We start from the raw sequence: 24,418 nt of genomic DNA on the forward strand, positions 1-24,418 counted from the left end.
AAAGGCCCTCCCCGTCAGATCCTTCCAACACGCCAGGAGTCTCACCCCCTCTGCACGTTGTCCTCGAGATGGCTGTGGTTGGGACGAGACTGTTGTTCACTTCCTTGTGGATTGTGCCTTTGCAAAGAAGGTCTGGAGAGAGATGCAGTAGTTTCTGTCGAGGTTCATTCCGAGCAGTTCTGTGACACAGGACTCTGTGCTCTACGGGCTGTTCCCAGGGACATACACTGAGACAAACATCAATTGCAGCTGGAGGATCATCAATTCGGTGAAAGACGCTCTTTGGTCTGCCCGAAACTTGTTGGTCTTCCAGCGCAAAGAGTTGTCCCCGACCGAGTGTTGCAGACTGGCACATTCCAAAGTCCAGGACTACGTGCTGAGGGGCGCACTAAAGCTTGGGGCAGCCGCTGCAAAGGCGCAATGGGGAAAGGTCGCTGTCTAAGACCTTTCTGCCACAGTGCACCAAGGGGCTGGGAACTGTTGAGTGCCCCTCGGGCTGTACAGCTCAAAATGAATGTCTGCAGTGAATACTAATTGTATTATAATTGTATTGAAGCACCTCAGAGTGCAACATGATGTATGTCGATAACTCCAATACCATTGTCTGATTGTCCATATTGAAATGATTGTAATATTCATTGATTGTATTGATGCACCTTGTGATACATGTGTAAAAGTTGAATCTGATTGTACTTATGTGATGGTGATTTTGAAATGGTTTGGAATGTTCTTCCAGATATTTTATGAATAAAGTATATTTTTCAAAAAAAAAGTCTGTCTGTTATGACCATATTGAAATGATTGCATTGAAGCACCTCATGATCTATGTGGAAAAGTTGAATATGATTGCACTTTTTGTGATGGCCATTTTGAAATGTTTTGTAATGTTCTTTCGGATATTTTATGAATATGTTTTTCCAAAAAAAAATCAAAGCCAGTGCTGTCTAACTGCCGGTTATGACCATTTTGAAATGTCTGTAATGCTCCTTGATTGTAGTGAAGCACCTCAGGGTGCAACATGATCTCTGCGGAAAACTTGAACATTATTGCACTTTTTGTGATGGCCATTTTGAAAGGTTTTGTAACGTTCTTTCGGATATTTTATGAATAAAGTATATCTTTGGTAAAAAAACCAAAAAACAATCAAAGCCAGTACTGTACGTGTTGGGGAATGCACTAAAACTTGGGGCAGCCGCTGCAGAGGTACAATGGGGAAAGGCTACTGTCTAAGGCCTTTCAGCCATAGTGACCAAGGGGCTGGAAATTGTGCGGAGCCCCTTGGGCTGTATGACTCACATGAATGTATACAATAAATATTACATGTATCACAATTGTATTGAAGCACCTCAGAGTGCAACATGAGCTATGTAGATACATTTGAATATCATTGCACTTTCTGTAATGACCATTTTGAAATGTTTAGTAATGTTCTTTTAGATATTTTATGAATGAAGTATATTTTTTGCACAAAAAATTCAAAGCCAGGGCTGTGTGCCTGACACGAAATGTATAATGTAAATATCAAAATAATTACAATTGTAATTCTAAGGCACCTAAGGGTGGAACACAGTGTGGAGACAAGTCAAGTTTTATAGCACTTTTTGTAACTTTGGAGTTGAAACATTTTGTAATGTACTTCTACAAATTTTATGAATAAAGTATATTTTTGGAAAAAAAAATTCAAAGCCAGTATCCACCACTTTTCAAGATTTTTCTTTTGTATTCAGAAAAACACTTATGCCCTTTGGAACCGGAGAGGCATAATTTACAAGTATTACAAATAACTTTTAAAATGGCCTAGCAAAAACAGATGATGCAACAGATTAGCACACTACGCTTTCACCTCTGAGACCAGTTTTCCAATCCAACCCAAAACCAAAAATGAAAATTTAATTTCTCTGTTGCAGGTTTCATAACTGAACTGATTTTAAATAGCATCAACTAGTTCATATTGGGAGTAGCTGACTACAATTTCACTTATCAATTGTCAATCTCACTCTGAGAGAACAGGCTATCAGACAGCTGAGAAATAGAAATGATTCAACCCACAGGAGGAGGGCATTTTCTTCTGCAGCACAGTGGAGGGAGCTCAACAGTGTGTCAGACTATGCTGCATGTTACAGGTTACAGTGCATGTATGTGAATGCACGGAGTGTAGTAAATAAGATTGGCGAGTTATAGGTGCAGACTGCCATGTGAAATTGCGATGTTGTGGCTATAACAGAGACCTGGCTCAAGAAAGGGCAGGACTAGGTATTAAATATTTGTGGATACAGCTGTTCAGGAAAGATAGGAAAGGAAGAAAAGGGTAGGAGTGGTGTTATTGAGAAGGAGAGCATTGCAGTGCTGGAGAATGAGGATGTCCCAGAGGGGTCAAGGACAGAATTGATTTGGCTAGAGCTAGGGAACACAAAAGGTGCAATTACATTGCTCGGTGTAGTCTTCAGGCCACCAACTAGTGGAAAGGATGTAGAGGAACAAATCTGCAAGGAAATTACAGGAAATTATAGAGCAGATATAATGGGGGACTTTAATTATCCAAATATAGACTGGGAAAGTAGAGGGATAAAGGACAGGCAGATATAAGAGTTCCTGGAGCGTGTTCAGGAAAATTTTCTAAAGCAGTATGTGTCCAGTCCATCAGGAAAGGAGGCACTGCTAGACCTGGTTCTTGGAAATGAGATGGGCCAAGTAGATCAGTGACATTGGGACAATATTTAGGGGATAGTGATCATTGTATCATAAGGTTTAGTATGACTATGGAAAAGGGTACTGAATAATCCAGAGTAAGAATAACTAACTGGAGTAAGAATAACTAACTAACTAACTAACCAACTTCAATGGGATAAAAACAGATCTGGGCTGAATAAATTGGAGCTAAAGGTTGGCAGGAAAAGCGGTAGCTGAACAGTGGGCTACCTTCAAAGAAGGGATGATTTGTGCACAGTCAAAGTATATTCCCTCAAAAGGGAAAGGAAAGGCAAACAAATCCAGAGCTCCCTGCATGACAAAGAAGGCAGAAACTAAGATAAAGAAGTGTATTTATGACAGGTATCAGGTAGAAAATACAATTGAGGACTAGGCTGAAGACAGGAAGTTCAGAGGGGAAGGGAAAAAGCAAATAGGCAAAAAGGGAGAATGAAAAGAGGCTGGCAGCTAACATAAAAGGAAATACCAAAATATTCTATTGGCATATAAATAGTAAAAGGGTTGTGAAAGAGTAGGGCCAATTAGGGAAAAAGGGGATTTACACATGCAGGCAGAGGGCATAGTTAAAGTACTAAATGAATACTTTGCATCTTGTCTTTACCAAGGAAGATGATGCTACCCAGGCTATGGTAAAAGAGGAGGAAATTCAGTCACTAGATGGGTTTAAAATTGATAAGGAGGTGGTATTGGATAGGCTGTCTTTACTCAAAGCTGACAAGTCACCAGGACCAGATGAGACGCATTAAAGGATACTGAGGGAAGTGAAAGTGGGAACTGCAGAGGCACATGCCATATTTTTTCAGTCTTCCTTGGAGTCAGGGGTACGCTAGAGGACTGGAAAGTTGCAAGCATTACACCCTTGTCCAAAAAAAGGGGGTACAACTACAGACCAGTCAGTTTAACTTTGTTGGTGGGGAAACTTCTAGAAAATGTAATTCGGGACAGAATTAATAGTCACATGTATAGATGCGGGTTAATTAAGGAGAGCCAGCACGGATTCCTTAAGGGAAAATCATGTTTATCTAGCTTGCTGGAGTTTTTCGAAGAGGTGACACAGAGGGTTGATGAGGCCAATGTTATTGATGTGGTGTACATGGACTTCCAAAAGGCATGTGATGCAGTGCCAGACTTGTGAGAAAAGTTAAAGCTCAAGGAATAAAAGGGACAGTAGCAACATGTAAACAAAATTGGCTGAGTGACAAGAATCAAAGAGTAGTGGTTAATGGATGTTTCTCATGCTGGATAAAGATTTGTAGTGGAGTTCCCCAGGAGGCGGTATTAGGACACTTGCTTTTGCTGATATTTATTAATGATCTAGATCTTGGTGTACAGGGTGCAATTTTAAAATTTGCGGATCATTAATCTAGGAAGCATTGTAAACTGTGAAGAGAGCAGCATAGAACTTCAAAAGGACATTGACAATTTGGTAGAATGAGTGGATGGGTGGCAGATGAAGTTCAATGCAGAAAAATGTTGAGGTGATACATTTTGGAAAGACAGTATAAAATAAAGGATAAAACTCTAAAGGGCGTGCAGGAGTCGAGGGACTTGGGGGTATATGTGCATAAGTCATTAAAGGTAGCAGGACAGGTTGAGAGCAGTTAATAAAGCACACAGTATCTTAGGCTTTATTAATAGGGGCATAAAGTACAAGAGCAAGAGGTTATGTTGAGCTTACATAAGACACTAGTTAGACCTCAGCTGGAGTACTGCATACAGTTCTAGACACTGCATTTTAGGAAGGATGTGAAGGCATTGGAGAGAGTGCAGAAGAGGCTTACAAGAATGGTTCCAGGGATGAGAAACTTCAGTTATGAAGATATATTGGAGAAGTTGGGACTCTTTTCCTTGGAGAAAAGGCAGCTGAAAGGAGATGTGATAGAGTATTCAAAATCATGAGGGGCCTGGACAGAGTAGATAGGGGGAAACTGTTCCCAAAGGCGGAAGGATCAAAAGCCAGAGGGCACAGATTTCAGATAACTGATAAAAGAAGGAAAAGTGATATGAGAAAAAACTTTTTCACTCAGCAAGTGGTTAGGGTCTGGAATGCACTGCCTGAGAAAGTGGTGGAGGCAGGTTCAATCGAGGCATTTAAGAGGGAATTAGATGATTATTTGAAAGGAAACGATTTGTAGGGTTATAGGTAGAAGGCAGGAGAATGGCACTAGGTGAAATGCTCATTCAGAGAGATAGTGCTGGCAGGATGGGCTGAAAGGCCTCCTTCTGCACTGTAACAATTCTGTGATCTGAGAGTACTAGGCAGTAGGTGTGAATACACCATTATCCAGCATAGATTGATATCCCTCAATTAATTCACAGAGGAAGCAAAAAGGGAGAAAAGAATCAATTATTGAAATTAACAGATAAGCAGCCCAATGCTCAACAGCACCAAAATTCAGTGTAGTGGAGGATCATTAGTTTGATCTATTGTGTTGGGTTTCCAATTTTTCACCTGTGCAAGTGGAAACCAGGCAGAAAATTTCACCAGGCTACTTTCGTTCTAATGACTGACTAATAGTCACACTAATAGAAAGCTGGGAACAGGTCACCACCCAAAGATGTATGTAAAATAGAAAATTTAACCATCCACCTTTGACATTCAATTGCACTACCATCATTGAATCCCCCCCATCATCAACACCTTTTGACCAGAAACTTAATGGGACCAGCCACATAAATACTGTGGTTACGAGAACAAGTCAGAGGCTGAGAATTCCGTGGAGGGTAATTCTTCTGTTATGGGATATCAACTCATCTCAGGCTCCCTAAAACCTGTTCACCATCTACAAGGCACAAGTCAGGAGTGCGAAGGAATATTCTCTACTTGCCTGGATGAGTGCACCTCCAACATTCACAAAGCTCACTCCAACCAAAAGCAGCCTGCTTGATCAGCACTGCATCCACCACCTTAAACATTCACTCTCTCTATCACAGGTGTACAGTGTCAACAGGATGTACCATTTACAAGATACACTGCAGTAACTTGCTCCTTTAGCAGCACTTTCCTCAACCTCCACAAATAAGGAAATGGGCAGCAGACACATGGGAACACCATCAACTGCAGGCTCCCCTCCAATCACTCACCACCCTGATGTGGGAATATATTGCTGTTCCTTCACTGTTGCTTGGTCAAAATCCTGGAACTCACACTCTAACTGTGGATGTACTTACACCACATGGACTATTGCAGTTCAAAGCAGCTCACCACCAAGGGCAATTAGGGGTGGGCAATAAATACTTGGCAGTGAAGCTCACATCCCAAGAACGAATTAAAAAAAAGCAGGTATTCTCACAAACCCAAAGACGTTGGAAGCACAGACCCTCTTCCTGTGACTTCTGGCGAATGTACACCCCTCTTTACAGTCCAACATGCCACACCAGGTGCAATTACTTAGTCAAGATTAGCTTTGCAACAGTACATTATTCATCATTTATATAAACGACATAGATGACTAAGTGGGGGGTAGGATTAGTAAGTTTGCGGATGACACAAAGATTGGCCGGGTGGTTAACAGTGAGGTTGAGTGTCTTGGGCTACAAGAAGATATAGACGGGATGGTCAAATGGGCAGATAAGTGGCAGATGGAATTTAACCCTGAAAAGGTGATACACTTTGGAAGGAGTAATTTGACAAGGAAGTATTCAATGAATGGCATGACACTAGGAAGTTCTGAGGAACAAATGGACCTTGGCGTGTGTCCATAGATCTCTGAAGGCGGAGGGGCATGTTAGTGGGGTGGTGAAAAAGGCATGTGGGGCATTTGCCTTTATCAATCGAGGCGTAGATTACAAAAGTAGGGAGGTCATGTTGGAGTTGTATAGAACCTTGGTGAGGCCACAGCTGGAGTACTGTGCGCAGTCCTGGTCGCCTCATTATAGGAAGGATGTGATTGCACTGGAGGGGGTGCAGAGGAGATTCACCAGGATGTTGCCTGGGATGAAACATTTAAGTTATGAAGAGAAGTTGGATAGACTTGGGTTGTTTTCATTGGAGCAGAGAAGACTGAGGGGCGACCTGATCGAAGTGTACAAGATTATGAGGGGCATGGGCAGGGTGGATAGGGAGCAGCTGTTCCCCTTAGTTGAGGGGTCGGTCACGAGGGGACACAGGTTCGAGGTGAAGGGCAGGAGGTTTGGGGGGATGTGAGGAAAAACATTTTTACCCAGAGGGTGGTGATGGTCTGGAATGCACTGCCTGGCAGGGTGGTGGAGGCGGGTTGCCTCACATCCTTTAAAAAGTATCTGGATGAGCACTTGGCACGTCATAACATTCAAGGCTATGGGCGAAGTGCTGGTAAATGGGATTAGGTAGGTAGGTCAGGTGTTTCTCACGTGTCAGTGCAGACTCGATGGGCCGTAGGGCCTCTTCTGCACTGTGAGATTCTGTGATTAGTTGTGGCTCAGTGGGTAGCACTCTTGCCTGAATTAAAAGATTGTCGAGGTCCCACTGCAGAGACCTGGGGCGGAATTTTCCGTGCCCACTGGTGTCGGCAGTGCTTGGTGGCGTACGTGGACAATATGGCGAGGCCAAAAACCGGTTTCACAACATTGTCTGTTCAGCCCATCGATGGTGGGCCACATTAACCGCCATTGGACGTCGGGAGCCTCATTGTAAGATATCTGCATATCATCATAAGGCTAGCCCGGCGGACTCATCCCCCCACACTGGAATGTCCGTCCACGTCGGCGTGATTGCACATCAATGTGTTTCACAACTGCACATAAGTGACATGCACCTGGCAAGCTGCACTTTGTTCAGGACTTCAAGGTCTGTTTGCCTACCTTGCTTCGGGCAGCACTCCCAGTCATCAGTGTTCGCAGGCAGGACCACATCACTTTTAGGGGGGCTCTTGGGCAGGTCTCTACCTACTAGACCAACCATAAGGCGTGAGTGGCTTTGTACAGCTGCAGGGATAGGGCTTGCTTGGGGAAGGGGGGGAGGAAGCGGCGTCAGGCAAGGGAAGAGGCTGCAGGGTATGGGCTATACTGAGGAAGGGGGGTATCCCAGGGTTTGTGTGGGAGCACAAGTTGATCTGTGCAAGTGGCCTCAAGATGGTGAGGGCTGAGGAGGCAGTCTCCAGGGCGGATGCAGCCAGATGGAGATGTGAGGGTGTGTGTGTGAAAGAGTGGTGATATCCCTTGAGCTGGAAGTGGGTGAGATGCCAGGGAATGGGTGATGGGCTCAAGTGTGAGAGTTTAGAGTGATGAGATGGTTGCATTACCCTGGTGGCATGGATGAGATCATTCATCCTCTATCGGCATTGGATGGCCAACATCTTCTGTGCAGCATTGGCACTGATCACCACTGCCACTGCCTACCAAGCCAGAGTGTAATGTCCCTCCTGCAGCCAGACCCGGGGTAGAGAACATCACGGCTGGTCTCCACAGCATCCAAAAGGCGCTCTAGGGACACGTCACTAAACCGGAGGGCTGCATTCTTCTTTCCTTTTGGGGCCATGTCTTATTTGCAGCAGCCCTGGGCTGGAAGCACTGAGAAGTGTGCACGCAGCTGTACTTTAAATGTAATGGCCGCATGATAAAGCGGTGAGGTGTCGGCGTGATGGGCTAATCAGAGCCCGCCCACCACGGAAACAGCATGATTCCAGGAATGCATAAGTAATGTAGCAGGTTTGGGATGCTACGATGTGAGAAGCCGCCATTGTGGCCAGCAGATAAAACGTCATTTTACTTGCCCGCTACCACACAGTGCAAATCTGGGACAACTCCGCCCTTGAGAACAAAATCTAGGCTGCAATACTGAGGTTGTGCTGTACTGTCAGAGATGTCATCTTTTGAATGAGTCATTAAACCAGGACCAGTCATCACTCTCTCAAATGAACATAAAAATTCCCATAACATTATTTCAAAGAAAGGAGTTCTCAGTGTTCTGGCCATTATTTATCCTCCAATTAATATCACAAAAACAAGATTAACTGATCAATATCATATTGCTGTTTGTGGGAGCTGTGTAAATGTGTTGCCTCATTTCCTACATTATGCTTCAAAATTACTTCATTGGCTGTGAAGCACTCGGGGATGTCCTGATATCATAAGGTCTTTTTTTCATTCAGCTATGTAGGAAAATAACTGATGATTTCAGTACCTTGATTTGGGCAGCAATATATACTGTAATCTGCCAAATTACTTTGATTAGCCTGAGTTAACCCAGTTGGCAGTCAGCTCCTCAATACTTTCCTCTGCCTCAATAGGGTCAGCTCCATCTCTGCAAAAAGTGATGTGACAATATGATCCTGAACCAGATGCTATTTATAAGCCGTAGGAAATGTCAAGTGTGCCAATACAACACTCCGATTTTCTTTACACCTTATCCTCTCTAAGGAATATTGCTATTTTGCGTGTGTGTATTGATTTTTCAACAAGTTACTAATAGAAATGTGCTTTCAAGTTCTGAACTTCTTTTGGGGGTTGCATTTTTGACTGAAATACTGAAATCCTGCCTTAGAATAGCACATGTACCAGTTCCCTCCTACAGGCAATATGCTGCTAAGAATCATAAGACCAGTATAAACTCAGATGCAAAGTAACAGGGATACGAAAGGATTCCTTGCAATATAGCACTCAAGACCTTCCAGTGTGTTGCCAAGAATTAAGAAGTGGAGCATTTGAGGCAGATACAGATCAATAAGAAACAGACTGCCCTCTTTGCAGTGGGAGCCTATTAAGAAACTAAGTGTCACCTTTGATGTTGCATCTCCAGCCACTGTTGACTTGTCAACTGCCATGATGCCGAGAAAACTTACACCAGGTTAGCACCAGCATGCATGACCAGGCACAAATGTCTGAATCAGAAGCATCCAAATTGCTTCGATCTGGGCTAGGAATTCACTTTATGGTTCTTTCCTAGTTGATAGCATTGTATTTTTTGCATTCATTTCTTTTCTCAGAGAAACAAGTATTGCATGGTTTGAAGATTTGATCTCTCTGCAACATGGGTGCTTTAAACTGTTCAAAGACATCATGTACAGTTACAATGAATGCACTGCTCAGTTGTCTTCAGCAAAAAAGGTCAAGTCACATTCCTGTGTTCTTCTAAGCAGTTTCCCAAGCCACATGAACTGATGTCCAACTAAAATCATGCTCTGGGAAATCTTGCTATCCCAGCATCCTATGCTCCATTAATAGCTAACAATGGGTGGCCTCAGGTGAATGCTTGAAGATCTTTACTCCCGTGTTAGTTATGTAATTGGAGGTGTGCCAGATGGCCTGACTACATTCAGGAAATCAAAACACATACATGACTTTCAACTCATGAAGCCATATGCTATGTCAAGCTGGTTGGTTTAATTAACTTAAAATATATTAAAAGAGGATTTCAAACAGGCTGTCTCTAGAGTTTAACATTTTAATGCTTCTGTAATACTGTAGATTATCCTTTGGAATCTGTACTGATTTTCATGGCTTTAGATCATAATCTTCTAGCTGCTAGAGAGAGCCTATAAGGCTTTTTAGAAATAGTAATTAATTTTGGCAGTACAAATACTATATTTATATATTTTTTTAAATTAATACAAATTTCTTGTTTCGCAAGAAGCATCTGAAAGTTGTTCAATCATTTCTACTCCTTTGGAAACCAATCATTTTAAGTGTACATTCTTACTCAGCAAGAAATGTAGTTTGAGATCAGCCCACTGTACAGTCCAGAATAGCACTAGGTTGAAGGTTACTGTTTGAATTGTCCAGAGATTGATCTTAAGGCATTGGCTAAAAAAAATGCAGTACTTGTGATCAATAGCCAGGCTGCTCCAGGAATATTATGGGACACTGTAATAAAGCTATTCTCAAGTGTAAAAGGAGGTCAGACAAATGACAGCTTTACATGGATGGGGAATATTACCATATTGAAACTATTTCTTCCTAAGCCACAAATATATTGATAACTTGGTGGGGGGGGGGGGGGGGGAGAGAGAGAGAGAGAGAGAGAGAGAGAGAGAGAGAGGAGGTGGTCTGTAAAATGAAGAAACAAAGTTAACTTTGTACTTGAACTAGCTCTTTAAATGATCATTTGGTAGTTGCTTGGAACAAAACCTTTAACTGTATACAATTTGAGATCTGGACTTGCATTAATGAAGCTGAAGGTCAATTTTAGTGTCATCTGGTTTTCCAGGTATTACAACAACCGTCAACAGCTCCATGTAGCAGAAGATGTGCCATTGTAGTTAGAAGTAGCAGTAACCTCTGATATAATCCCTAACAGGTGCTTCGCCAGTGTCCATTTCATTTATTTCAATATTTGGCTGCACTGTCTTCTTTTGCATTACTCTGTGGATCTGCATCCACAAGAAAACTTCTCAGCTCTCAGTGTCAAATGTCTCCTCGTAGAAGCAGCATTGCTTTCAGCAGACAGCTGAAGAACAAATCATCTTAATTGGCAGGCACAAGTCCAAACTGATATGAATTAATGGTCCAAGTCTCCAACAGGTTCCATAAACTACAAAAAACAATTGCCTACTTAAACTCTTTTGTCACTGCAATAAATTTGCTGTTGAACTTTACAACCATAAACAAACTAGCTAGCTGAGAAAGTCTTTTGTCTGAAACACCAATTCTTTTATATTCTATAATAGGCATTCATTTCTTTGGGCGCAATTAGAAGTTTGATGGCATATGTCCAACTAATAACGGGTTTACATTTTATGTAAGTATATTTTTCCTTTTATTTCCCACTGCAAGTATTTTGATTGTAAATTCACTTCCTGCTGTATGGTAATGCAGCTAACTAGGCTACCATCACTAGTTTGACTTAATTAGAATACTTGAAGGTGTGGCCAACTACTGCTGATCTTATCCAATCAGCTATTTTGATGAAGAAAAATTGTGAAAAAGATTACAAATACAGCCAAACAACTCTGATCTGTAGTGGATCTCACCTTCTATCTTGATGCAGCAGTAGTTTGTTATTAATCATTCTAGGCAAAAAGGGAAATCTACAAGAGATATTTCCCCAAAAGCAGAGAATATTACTATACAGTGGTTCAGCTACACATCGTGATCAGTGGGAAGGCCAAATGGTATTGGCAAACTTGAGAATGACCTACCCTTGCATAAAAATTTTCAAAGCTAATGATAACAATATTTTGTTAACTGCAGAAGATAAAGGGTGGAATTTTCCGCTTCCTTTGGCAGTGTAAGTGGACAATATGGCGAGAAGGCCAAAAATCTGTTTTACGCCATCTTGAAACCAGTTTATGATCTTCCGCTCCACACATCAATGGTGGGCCGCGTTTCCTGCCCCCGCACGTCAGGAGCCTAAATTTCACTACTTTAGCAACTCATTATAAGCCCTGCTCCTCGGAATCAACCCCCCCCCACACTGGATCATCTGGGCGTGATTGCACACTGACATGTTTCCCAACTGTACATAAGCGACGTGCACCGGGAGAGCTGCACTTCGCTCGGGACTTCAAGGTTTGTTTGCCTACCCTGCTTCGGACAGCCCTCACGGTCATCAACACCGTGGCTTTGCAGGCAGCACATCATCACTTATAGGGAGGCTCATGGACAGGTCTCTACCTACCAGAGCAGCCTTAAGACTTTTCAACGGTTGCAGGACTGGGGATTGCTTGGGGAAGGGGTAGAAGTAGCCTCAGACAAGGGATAAGGCTGCAGAGCGAGGGCTGTACTGAGGAAGGGGTGTATCCCAGGGTGTGTGTGGGGGCAAATGTTGATCTGTGCAAGTGGCCTCAAGATGGTAAGGGCTGAGGAGGCAGTCTCCAGAGCAGATGGGGCCAGGTGGAGATTTGAGGGTGTGCGTGACAATGTGAGTGCGATGTCCCTTGAGCTGTCAGTGAGTGAGATGCCAGTGAATGTGCGATGGGCTTGTGAATGAGAGGGTTTGGAGTGATGAGATGGTTGCTTTATCCTGGTGGCACGGATGAGATCATTCATCCTCTTTCTGCACTGGAGGGGGTGGCATAGTGGTATTGTCACTGGTCTAGTTTTCCAGAAGACCCAGGGTAATTGTCTGGGGCCACGGGCTCAAATCCCACACGGCAGATGGTGAAATTTGAAATCAATTAAAATCTGTAATTAAAATTCTGATGACGGCCACAAAACCATTGCTGATTGTCGTAAAAGCTTATCTGGTTCACTAATGTCCTGTAGGGAAGGAAGTCTGCCATGTGACTCCAGACCCACAGCAATGTGGTTGACTCTTAACTGCCCTCTGAACAGGGCAATTAGGGACAGGCATTAAATACTGGCCGAACCAGCAGCACCCACGTCCCATGCACAAATAAGAAAATATATTGTTTGTTTGCCAATAATGTTATTGGGAGGGGAACTTAAATCTAGTGATCTGGCCTTTTAATGAGCATGCATGATATGCCGATGTATGCAAATGTGCTTCCAATGCTTGATGCTGATTTTTGTCTCCTGCTCGATTAAGTTACCCCGCCTATCTTCCTTACTGCTCCCGGGAGCAGCACAAGGTTCTGCCCATAATTTTGAATGATATGTAACAAACGGAGTCTACTAGGAAATAATATTCAGCTTCCACATCATCATTAGGAAGAATATCAGAAACAGAAAGGAAAAGTGGGAGAAGACATCAAATCTAATCCAAAGGGGGGTGCTGTGTAAGGGTGTCCTCCAGCTCTCCCCAGCCAGATCAAAACAAAACTCAAAAGTGCAAAAAAACTTTCAAATTGGCCAGCTTAGAGTCATCACCACCAACACAATATTTCTGTCTCTTTCATATGATGATTGACTATCAAGCTATTGTCAATTCTTTCAATTTCTTTCAGAATTTTACAAACTTCCATCTTTAGCTATGGTGCAGCTTTTGCTTATACAATGTTGGCAGAATATATAGTTGATATATTTATGTTTTTAACGCAATTATATTTACCTTGGAGCACCGCACATGATATATTTTCTTCAGATGATACTGGGTTACATCACTCTACTTACCAGATCCTGAGTGAAATACTGTTGTTTGCTCATCTACCTATTGGATATCCTACAGAGTATTAGTGTGTTCTTGGAAGTGAAGCTACTTCAACCTACAAGAAGGTATCCCAGACTGCTTGTTAATTCTCCAGCTTGTTCAAAATGACATAAGCCTCAGACGTTTGCTTCACCACTGTGGCTGCTTGCAGTGACAGTTACTCTAGCCTACATAGAACAAGATCCAGATCTGCAGAGATTGTGATGATATAATCTTAATCTCCTGGCTGGAAAATCTAGAAACAAAATGTGTAGAAGCATACCTCTGCTTTCACTCATCCAATATTTCTGCAGCATGTGCATTGGGGTGGCATGTTTTGGGTTTACATTCTTAACATTGGAAGGTAACAGGCTCTGCCTCCAAATTTCTGCCCAAAAATGAAAAAATGTCCAAATTATTATTACATGATCAAATCAAAACAAAATGTTCAGTGTTGCAAGTTATTTTGACTAGTTTTGGTAGCTATTATACTTCAAAAATGATTAATGCAAGCTGCCACTTTCCAGTTAATTAAACTGGATAGTTACACAATGACAAAAACATCAAAACAAATGTACTGGCAGTACTCTGACTAAAATATAGCAGCCTGCAATTTTCCCATATATTTTGTTCACAGCAAAGCATATTTGAAGTAGAATTTAATACATCTAATGCATTTAAGAAATGCTTCATCATAAACCTGCTCCACATATTTACGTATGAAGCTGGTGTTATGCTGAGAATTATTAGGATTCAGTAACACCAACTTAGAATTCCCAAAACTTAATCTAAGTTAAAACACTTCCTGAAAAATAAATTAGTTATTTGCTATTTTTTTGCTGAATGTCTGACAAATTTTCAACAAATGGAAACTTCATTCAAAGTCATTTCTGACACATACAGAAAGGGAGGGTGGGCTCAGATGAAACTCCGCTACAAACTTTCCTCCAGCCCGAAAAACATTCATTGATCATTACCTCTGATCCTATTACTCAGCCAATTTTGCATCCACATTGCCACTGTCCCTTTTATTCCATGAGTTAATTCAAGAAAAACTGAAGTCAATACTCCTCCAGTCAGATGTTCTTGCTTGGTCTGGTCCTGAATTAGTGTTCAAAATTCTAAGGTACATGCTTATGCAACTGAAAACCACATGGGTCTGTCAAGGTAGAAGTTGGACTACCTCCAGTCCAAAAGAAATCAGCAATTTTAAAAAAGTCTCATAGAAATATCAGGAAGTTTAGAACATCACAGCTGAACTTTATCCGCACTTTCCAGGAAATTACAAAAACCTGGCTGAATTATCACTGGTCACAAAGAAATTTTATCCTTCCTGGGAATGGATAGTTCCAGGTGGCTGTACAGTCCTCATTGCTATTTTCCTTAAATAAATTATTGTACTTTCTCTCCTGTTTTCATTTCTCTTGGCGCTTATATCATCTCAAAACCATCAATAATTTACAAACTCTGCTATCTGGTATTGATCGCCAGCGAGGTTGCTTGACAAAGTGGACAGGCATTGAGTATCACCGGACGATGTCTGAAAGACTGACAAACTTCTCACTCATTACATTTTCTTTTCAATACAGCATCCTCCACCCCAGTCAAGAGTAGGAAAGTTTGGTTATTCTTGTATAAAATTACATCTGACCTATTTCTATTAGTTTGAATGTGAGAAGCTATATTGAATAGATTATTCTTGCTATCCTTCCCCCTCCTAGAATGATCCATCTGGATAGCCATCTTAATTCACAGGAACCACCTATTCGAGAGTTGCCCAAGACATAGCACATGTGCACAGCACCTGAGTTAGGAGCATCAGGTGAATAAATCATATTCCTTAATGTCAATATCCTGATTTTTTTAGCTTTATTATATAGATGCTCCTGTCGGTGTTAATACACAATTGCAAGAAAGATTTGTTTAACCATGTCTTCATGCCTTGAGTTGACAGCTTTCCATTAGTGTGGTAATCTGAGGTGCAATACACATTAAAGAGAATGAAAGCAGATTGACCACGGGATTGCATTACCCAATTGCTGTGCAGCATGGGCTACAATGTTAATCAGTATTTTAGAATAGGGTCTGGTTGAAGAAGCACACGTGTTAGTGCTCTGAAACAAAAACAGAAAATGCTGGAAAAACTCAGCAGGTCTGGCAGCATCTGTGGAGAGAGAAACAGAGTTGAAGGCTGTAAAGTGCCTAATCGGAAGATGAGGTGCTGTTCCTCCAGTTTGCACTGGGCTTCACTGGAACATTGCAGCAGGCCAGGGATGGACATGTGGGCATGAAAGCAAGATGGTGTGTTGAAATGGCAAGCAACAGGAAAGTCTAGGTCATGCTTGCGGACAGACCGAAGGTGTTCCGCAAAGCGGTTACCCAATCTGCATTTGGTCTCCCCAATGTAGAGGAGACCTCATTGGGAGCAGTGAACGTAGTAGACCAAATTGAAGGAGGTGCAAGTGAAGCACTGCTTTACCTGAATGGAGTGTTTGGGCCCTTGGATGGTGAGGAGGGAGGTGGTAAAGGGGCAGGTGGAGGGGCAGTGCTACTGCTTGTGTTAGTGCTCTGTTACTTGTGTTAATAAACAGCATGTGCCTCATCTTACATTGGTCTCTGCGTCTGCAGTATCTTGTCTACCAACTCACCCACCAGTAGATAGACGTGTAACCGTGTTCGCTGAGCAAAGCGACCCGACGGAAGGAACATAACTGGCGACGAGGCAAAACACGACCAGTTGATGACACCAAAGAAAGCCTCAAAAATTAAAGTGGCAAATCAGCCGTATCTTGCAAAGCGATTGTAAATACAGTCCTCATCATAGTCATTGAAGTTATCTCCCTCCAGTATGCCACAGTTTGGCCGTATCGAACCGTTTGATCAGACCACTGATGACACCGATGAACGTTCTTTTTGGCCAACAACATATCGGGGGAGGAGAAGCAGCAAGCAATCCTCTTATTGACATGTGGCAGTAAAACATATGGCTAAATTCGTAGTCTAATAGCACCCAACGCCCCAAATTCCAAGTGCTTTGATGTGTAGGTAAATCTTGTGAAAAGCCATTTTCAGCCAAAACCCTCGGTAACAATGCAGCGTTTTAAATTCAATTCGACGTGTCGCGCCCCTGAACAGACACTCACTCTCTTTGTAGCAGCCTTAAAACAACTGACAGAGCACTATGAGTTTGGGACGTCGATTAACAGCATGTTAAGAGACCGATTACAATGTGGGATTAATGAAGACGCATTCAAAAAACGTTGTCAGAAACGAATTTAGACTTCAGCAAGGCGCTGGAGTTGACGTTCGCAATGGAGAGCGCAGTCAGGGATTCAGAAGCAATCAAGGGAGCACAAAATTCACGTCGGGAGGGAAGCACCAGTTAGAAATGGCGCAGAAGCACTGGGCTCCATGGAAAGGCAGAAAACAGCCACCATTAAGAGGCCAGCAAAAATGTTTAACAGAGAAAGCCCACAATAATAACAGCAGAAATGGAACCAGGCAGCCTGCAAGCAAAAGACAATTTAAAAGAATCAAGTATTTCTACTGCCATCATAATGGGAATATTATGCGATATTGTAAAGACAGATTATGGCAAGACTTTAAGCAAAAAGGTAGAAATTTTGGAACCCACATAATAGAGTCAGATATTTACTCACTACGCAACTTCATAATGGGTAAAACAGAGCCAATCTTCGTGACAGTGGAAGTCAACAGGAAACCCATCCGAATAGAGGTAGATACAGGGGCATCCACGACAGTTACAGGGGAACATACACTCAAATATCTGAACGTAGGAGACCACTCATTAAATCTGGAAAATTCAGATGCTAAATTAAAGACGTATACTGGTAAAGACATACGAGTAAGAGGTACAGTATGGAAATCAGTCTGTTAATTTACCCCTGATAGTGGTAGCAGTCCAAGTCTACTTGGTAGCAGTCCAAGTATACTTGGTCAGAACTGGCTTAAGGAAATAAAGTTGGAGTGGACCGAGGTTTTTCAACTCAGAAATGTGCCTCCGTTTTCAGGGAAGATTCAGGGGCTACAAGCTAAAATCCACGTGGATCCCAGGGCAATCTCCAGATTCTTGAAGGCAAGGCTAATCCCATGTGCATTACGAGAAAAAGTTGAATTAGACAAGCTGGAAAGGTTGGCAGTCTTACAACCTGTACAATTTTCTGAATGGGCAGCACCCATAGTTCCAGTACTAAAGCCTGACCAGAGTGTGCGAATATGCAGGGATTACAAGTTGACCGTTAATAAAGTGGCCAGGCTTGACAGGCATCCTATAACGAAAACTGATTAATTGTACTCCAAGCTGGCTGGGGGGAAACCGCATATACAAAGCTCAACATGAGCCACGCTTACCAGCAAGTTGAGCTAGAAAAGGCTTCTTGGGATTTTGTGACTATCAACCAATACACCAGGTTACCATTCTGAGTCTCATCAGCTTGTGTCATTTTCCAACGGTCAATGGAGAATTTACTTCAAGGTTTGTCCCATGTTATGGTTTATCTCGATGATATCCTAGTAACAGGACTAATTGATGAAGAATACCTGGCTAACCTGGAAGAGGTTTTGAAGCATTTCTCACAAGCCAGAGTACATTTGAAAAGAGAATGTATCTTCCAAGCAAAAGAAGTGGTTTACCTGGGTCATAGGGTTGACTCGCAGGGCCTTCACCCAGTTAAAGACAAGGTGAGAGCTATTCTTGAGGCGCCAGCACCGAAAACCACCATAGAACTCAAGTCCTTCTTGGGAATGATTAACTATTATGGCTCTTTTCTCCCAAATTTGTCAACAGTACTGGCTGCAATATACAGTTTACTCAAGAAAAACCACAGGTGGACTTGGCAAGCTCCACAACAGGCTTTTATGACAGTAAAGTAGCTGCTACATTCATCGGCCCTGTTTCGACCCAAAGAAAGAATTGATTTTGACCTGCGATGCACCTCCTTACGGAATAGGGACAGTACTCTCCCACTGGATGGCTCCAAATGGCCCATTGGTTACGTCTCAAGAACGTACAGTGTTGCAGAACGAAGATACTCACAAATACAGAAAGAAGGCTTATCCATTGTATTTGGCGCTAAGAAGTTCCACCAATACGTCCAAAGTCGCCACTTTACTATTGTATCCGACCACAAGCCACTACTAGGTTTGTTTGGGGAAGATAAGGCAATAACCCCAATTGCCTCTGCACGCATCCAAAGGTGGGCATTGCTTATAACTGCTTATGGTTATACTTTTATCCACCGGGAAGTCAGATTGAAAATGTCGATGCACTGAGCCAATTACCTCTAAAAGACAACAATATGAACGTTCCAATTGCCCAAGAACTTGTCTCATTATTAAATTTTCTGGATTAGTCACCAGTACATACCAAACAAATAGGAGAGTGGACAGATCACGATCCAGTTTTGCCTCATGTAAGGGGACAAGTCTTACAGGGATGGTCTAATAAGCCAAAGTCTGACTAAATGAAGCCCACCTTCCTGCCAGGATGGCATCTTGCTGTGGGGAGCGAGAGTCATTGTGCCTCCGAGAGGAAGAAAGCCATTATTGACTGAAATGCACAATGCTCACCCTAGCATCTCTAGAATGATAATGTTGGCATACAGCTACTTATGGTGGCCAGGAATGGATACAGAAATCAAAAACTTAGTCAAGAGCTGCATACAGTGCCAACAGGTAAAGAAATTTCCCCCATCTGCTCCATTGCATCCCTGGGAATGGCCAGGAAGGCCATGGGCCCAACTCCACATTGACTAGGTGGGGCCTTTTTTGGGCACAATGTTCCTCTTGATTATAGATGCTCAAAGTGGATGGATGCACACGAGGTGAGATCACCCATATCTGCCGTCACCATGTACAGATTTCGTCAGAGTTTTGCGATACACAGGTTATCAGAGATAATAGTGTATGGTAATGGAACGGCATTCACCAGCGGGGAATCCCAAAGATTTACAAGTCTCAATGGCATAACGCGTGTTAAGACCTCGCCATACCACCCTGCATCCAATGGTTTGGCCGAGAGGGCAGTCCAGAACTTCAAGTCCAGAATGAAAGAACTGGATGGAGACTCTATTGCAATTAAATTATGTTTCCTACTCAACTATAGGACTACACCACACATGACCACCGGTATTGCCCCTGCAGAGTTATTGATGGAGAGACGTCTCAGGACACGTTTGAGTCTCATAAGACCAAATTTAGTGGGGGGGGGGTTAGAGAAGAGTTAGAAGGCCCAGAAAAACGGACACGATTACCACAGTCGTGTAGGAAACTTCACTGTAGGAGACACAATTTTTGAGAAGAATTTTAGAGATGGGCCTAAATGGCTATCAGGTGAAGTTAGTGCAGTGACAGGGCCGTTTTCTTATCACATATTGGTCCAAGGTCGGATTATTAGGAGGCACATAGATCACCTCAGGAAAAGGGAAACATATCTACAAGAAAGGATGTTCCAAGCATTCCCGTTGGAGTATACACCACATGTGGAAGGAACTCCACTTGGTTTGGAAATGCCTGTAGGATCCACTGAGCCTGAAGAGAGCCAAAGAAACAAACTTACAGATTCCTACTGGAGAGCCTAGTGGACAAGTGACTCCCGAGAGGGAGGCCTTGGATAAATCATTCGAAGTCGTGGAACTACGACGTAGGACACATTTGAAGAAGCCTCCAGAGAGACTGAATGTGTGAATAGTTTATCTATGTAAATAGCTGATATGCTGTAAAAATTGAAAATTGTACTTTTGAGTAAAGGGGGAGGGATGTGGTAATCTGAGGTGCAATACATCTTTAAGAGAATGTGAGCAGATTGACCACGTGATTGCTCTGTAGCACGGGCTACAATGTTAATCAATAATTTAGAATAGGGTCTGGTTGGAGAAGCACCCGTGTTAGTGCTCTATTACTTGCGTTAATAAACAGCATGTGCATCATCTTACAGTACATCTTCGTCTGCAGTATCTTGTTTACCAACTCACCCATCAATAGATAGGCATGCAACTGTGTTTACTGAGCAAAGCGACCCAACAGGAGGAACATAATAATTAGCCTTCAGAGATGACGAAAGCAATTATTGTGTAAATCTGGTATAAATCACGTTTGAGAAAGGTGAAGATCCATTTCTTCAAGCTTCATATTTTACACTAATCTTTAGACTTGATACTTGAGGGCTGATTATTGTTTTTATATTTTATTCTAATTCCCATGGTTCATACCGGAGTCATTTTCTTCCATTTTAATTTTAAAACATTAGCAGGTATACCCCTCACCCGCCCCTTTCATTTTCTTTGGTTATTGCATTACTTGCCCAGCATGGGCTAGCTTATTCAGATTCATGGTTTTGAACTGTTGAATTATAGCCTGTAATATTTTATACTTTTAATAATTCAGTATGCATTTCCATGCTGTATGAATCGCTCCTCCAGTTCAATTGCACTACGCCAGAAACCATTGCACTGCAGCCCCTGCTTCTGTGATTGGGGGCTACTGCCTCATTAAATGTATATCAATTACCTACACTCTCAGATAACTAAAAAGCCAACTCTCCTGTCATCCAGTGCATCATTAAAGCATATACAACTGATCGGCTTCCCATACCCTCGAGTGTGAATGAGTGCACTTCCATGGCCTCTGAATGTTTCAAAAGCACATGCCTAATACCTCATTTCTCCTTCAAAGAATTAATCCAATGAATTTCGAACTTATGTTACAGCAGCAACAGCAAGTTACTCTTACTCTCATATCCCACTGTTGCCCTTTATTTACTATATAGATAAACCATGTTACCAATGGGGAGAATAATGAAAGCAAACCCCCTTCAAGGAATCTACATCAGTATTGTCAATATTGGATTGGTATAAATGATTCTCTCTTCCATATTGAAAAATACTGCAACTTCTCTGAACTTTGCTAGTTTTCACCAGGCATAAAATATTAATATGATAAAATAATTCTGGATATTAACTATATAGATAATAAGACAGGAACCAGTTGGGCTAGAACTAAGTGCAGTTGCTTTTCATTTGAAGAATACGAAAAACACTTCTGGGTAAATACTTTAATCTGAAGCCTTTCTGTTTCCCTTGAAACCCCTCCATCCCACCAAATGAGGATCAAAACTATCACCTGTCAAAGAGTGTGAACTGATCTACTGGGGAAATGTATGGAGGCATGTCCACATGACAATCATTAAAAAGTGAATAATGATGGTTCCACATGGCCATATTTTGAATCTTTCATTAGTCCAAGAAACTATCATGGAACAGGTACAACATTTGTTAATCATTCTATATGATTTTCTTTCTAGATAGAAATAGAGATGATGCTCCAGTAGCCTAGTTCCACAAGAAACAAATAATAGTCCAGTTTTATTGGGAGTCATTCATTCTCTGAACTTAGAAAACCAAGATTCATTTATCATTCTCAATGAAAATATCAATCCTCCCTGAGAAGCGGGAAAGGAAGAGTTCTGCAGGTGACTTTCCCACCGCCTAACCACCTGCCCCTGACATCACCACGGTTTTATGGATGGCAGAAAGGCATAGGGTAGCTCATCTGTCCTGGCCCCAATTGAGGCCCTTAAGTGGCCAATTAATAACCACTTAAAGGTCACTTCTCACCCCAGCTGCAATTTGGGTCACTTCCTCGCCCCCAACTCCTTTGCCAAGGAGGTCATCGATGGAGGGGGGTAACCTGGCAGGTTAGCCTGCTCGGGCTCTGGGCAGAAAAGGGGCATGGGGGTGGTGCCTCCTTTACAAATCCCCTTTTCCAGTCAGGGTCCTCCCCACCCCACCTCTCCTCTAGTGTCCTTCCTTCAACTAATATTTTCTACAAGTTATTCCTATTAAGTTGCTGTGCACTGAGACTAGTTTAAATCCAATGTGTTGCAGGAATTTCAACTATGGCACCATAAGACATTTCATTCATTATATCTAAGCCCCAAGATACAGACTTTCCTTTTGACACACAGTACTCATCTTTAGAATAAAATTTCAGTTAGTCTTCATAATTAAAAATAATCTGGCACTGGATGTCTAAATTCAGATGAAAAATGCCTTCTGCAACATGCATGTTTAGATAAGCAGTACACTGCATTACTTTCAAACATGATTTATGCTTTATTCAAATTGAGGCTAATAAAATCAGAGCACTGACTCCATCTGATCCATTTGAAAGGTCCAAGGAATGACAGAAAACTACAGGAAGGCAATTCACTGCTTCACAAAAGAAAAATCATTTAGCAATTTAGGTAATTATCTTTCCATGGAAATCAAAGAACTGGAGTAACACAATATTGATAAAGGTTGCAAAGAAATATACTACTGGTCAACATCCTGTTTCATCAATATGGGTATTAGCAGTGATAGACAATTCAGTCTTTTCTGAAACATTGATCAATGTAGAGCTCAGGACATTAGAGACTGCATTAGATTGACACTTGAGACACTTGATCTACACCAGAAGTGAGTTGCAAAGCAATAGAGCAAACAATCTATTCCTGCTTCTTGATCATAAAATGAACCAGGGCTTGCTATCCAAAGGTGGGTTATCAGATAGGAACAATTTTAACCACCAAAAATGGACAGGATTGGGTAAGATGGGATGTTAAAATGTTACAAATCTAAATCCCAACCAGCCTGTTTCATGTTTTAAAGGAGGAGGAACAGGGGATAGACAATTTCCCCCTCATCCTAGTCTCTGATCTGCTTCAGCTCTCTGACCTCCCCTGACATTGTCGATGTTGGCTGTTGCCCAGGACACTAGGAGAGCCACTGCCTTCTCAAAAATGCCACAGAATCTTCTGTTCTTCTGAGGAGGAACGTTCTCCCCTGAGATGTGGCCACTGTTTAATATTTCATCAGAAAGATGGCATCTCCTACAATGCCACACCATCAACCTAAAATATAGCTTAACCCTGGAGCGGAGACTTGTTAATTTAGATTTCATTTGCATGTGCTTAAATATATCAACTTCAGACACTAAGAGCTGGATATTTACTCAGGTCAGGAGGGAGTGGAGGTGGGGCGGGGGGGTAAGGTTTCAGGTCACAAAACCCAGCAAAGCGGGTGGAGTTTCTAGAAGGTCCTGCCAAAATTTAATGGTAGGGCCTGATCAGTATTTTTCTTCTGTTTCCAGGTTGCAGCCAATTGGCTGAAAAATAGGAAGTAGAGAGTAATGGTCAATGGATATTTTTTGGGCTGGAGGAAGGTTCCCTAGGAGTCGATATTGGGATCTTTGCCTTTTTTCCTGATATATATTAATGATCTAGATCTTGGTATGCAGGGGACAATTTCAAAGTTCGCGGATGGTACAAAGCTTGGGAGTGTTGTAAACTGTGAGGACGACAGTGTAGAACTTCAAAAGGACATAGACAAGTTGGTGGAGTGGGCAGATAGATGGCAGGTGAAGTTCAATAGGGAGAAGTGTGAGCTGATGCATTTTGGTAGAGAGAACATAGACAGGCAATATAAAATAAGGGGTGAAATTTTGAAGGGGGTGCAGGAACAGAAAGACCTGGCTATATATATATGCATAGATCATCGAAGGTGGCAGGACAGGCGGAGAGAGCAGTTGATAAAGCATATAGTATCCTGGGCCTTATTAATAGAGGTATAGAGTACAAGAGCAAGGAGGTTATGCTGAATTTATATAAGACACTCGTTAGACCTCAGCTGGAGTATTGTGTATCGGGTGCCACATTATAGGAAGGGTGTGAACACATTAGAGAGAGTGCAGGAGAGGTTTACAAGA

General features: G+C 42.2%; 1 protein-coding gene and 1 long non-coding RNA gene across 2 annotated transcripts in view; both read right to left on the reverse strand.

The window, feature by feature from the left end:
* Positions 1-15,013, reverse strand: part of LOC144680976 (uncharacterized) — a 54,115-nt gene extending 39,102 nt beyond the window's left edge. Inside the window, exons 1-2 of the long non-coding RNA XR_013576654.1 lie at positions 14,632-15,013; positions 13,938-14,042 (exon numbers count right to left, since the gene is read on the reverse strand). This is a non-coding gene — a long non-coding RNA (uncharacterized LOC144680976). The remainder of the gene's footprint in view (positions 1-13,937; positions 14,043-14,631) is intronic.
* The window catches only part of slc22a16 (solute carrier family 22 member 16), a 143,961-nt gene that overhangs the window by 102,656 nt on the left and 16,887 nt on the right, over positions 1-24,418 (reverse strand). The gene's annotated exons all lie outside the window — the stretch shown is intronic.

Source organism: Cetorhinus maximus, chromosome 5 (assembly GCF_964194155.1).
Source record: "Cetorhinus maximus chromosome 5, sCetMax3.hap1.1, whole genome shotgun sequence".
NCBI lineage: Eukaryota > Metazoa > Chordata > Chondrichthyes > Lamniformes > Cetorhinidae > Cetorhinus > Cetorhinus maximus.